Raw genomic sequence first — 1723 nt, 5'->3', positions numbered from 1 at the left:
TAATATGTTTAATGACAACATTTTTCTAAAAGAATGCGCATTTTCTTTAAAGGGACAATAAAACTTCGTCTGTTTTAATACCAATGCAAATTACGATAAACTCGAGTGCGAAGCACAAGATGCGTGATGAGAGCGTGATGAGAATGTGTTCGTTAAAGCCGAAGGAGCTTTAACAAAAGAGAATTCACAATTACCAAATTACTGTTGTCGATACTTTCACCTTTAGTTTTAAAAAGTCTATGCAGAAATATAGCGCGTAGCGCGAGGTAAACGCATTATCGAGCGCCAAGCACGAGATAAATCCATAATCGAGCGCGAAGCGCGAGAACCAACAGTCGCGTGCCCTAGGTGTGCTCAAATATAAGCGAGCGCAATTTGTGGTGAAAAATTAATTTTTCTAGTTAAGGTGAAAATAATCTTTAATGGTTGACAATGAACATTCTCGTTGCAACTTTTACTGTCGCCTAAAAAATTCATTGGTTTTAATTTGTTATTAACTTAACCACTTTTTAAGGAATATTTATAACTAAAAGACTCAACATTGTAATATGAGATATTCTGCATTGAACTAAAAGTTTCATTCTTAGTTGCGCGTTTTCGAACCATCTAGAAATACACTTTCTTCTCATTATTCTGACAGAGAACCTCGTTTCAGAATACAAATGCACCAACCACTGTAATCAAAGTTTTACGATTCCGCAGTCTACCACGCTGCAAAACTTCAGCATTACGTTTAGTAGGTTCTATTTTATCGAGAAAAGTTTAAACCTTTTCTTAAGTTCGACAAACTGATCTCTTACCTTAGGGTTAAGTTTTGTAAAATTTATCTCTTTTAAATTCCTATTAAATACTATAATGAGTTAAAATGAAAACATTACTTCATAAAATTTCCGTTATTCACAAAAGTTAATTATTAAAAATAAGATGTTAATTTTTATTTATTATAACTAAATAGATATTTGTACCCCAAAGCTTTAAGAAATCAAATGAAATCATCAATATCAGCAGGACAAGTCCCAGAAAGCAGCTGACGATACTTAAAGTCAGATTCAACCGAAAAGTAAATGAGTAGGCTCTCATAATGACGTCACAAAAACGAGCCCCTTATCCGCGCTGTTTTAGTTCAGATGGGCTTACGAAGGAATAATAAGGAGACCTAACTACGTTTCCCCACTTGGCAATAGAAACATTACTGTAAGCGGTATGCACATTACAGGAATATTTGAAATCTTTCGTGCTCAGGTGCGCAGTTGTCCTCTTCCTATACATGAAAAAGTGTGCGAGGGAGAAAGTTTGTCAAATTGACGTAAGTTAGAGAGGTTCTTTTCGTTTGTTTTGATGCAGGTGTGAAGTGCCGGGTCATGGTGGAAGTTACACACCGAAGAAGGTGAATACACTTCGCTTTTTTAAAGCCCTCACTGCACGTAAAATAAACGTCTAATATATTTTATTGTTTTACATAACTGCCATATAATTTTTAAAGAAATGATTTAGAAATTTAACCTGTACTCACTGCCTGAGTGCCTGCGGAGAATTTCTCAAAGCTTCTCAGAGCCTTGAGAATCTTTATCATATACTTGAGATTTCTATCGGTAGGGCGCTTCATTATAAGATCACATTATTTGCAATTGTGGGTCCGGATGCAATAAGGGCACATAAAATTTTTTCGTGCGAAAACGAAGTCCCCTGGAGGCTTTAGAAAAAATTTTCGAATTTTAATTTT

Source organism: Belonocnema kinseyi, chromosome 6 (genome assembly GCF_010883055.1).
Source record: "Belonocnema kinseyi isolate 2016_QV_RU_SX_M_011 chromosome 6, B_treatae_v1, whole genome shotgun sequence".
Taxonomy (NCBI): Eukaryota; Metazoa; Arthropoda; class Insecta; order Hymenoptera; family Cynipidae; genus Belonocnema; species Belonocnema kinseyi.
Note: the sequence above shows the minus strand (reverse complement) of the source record.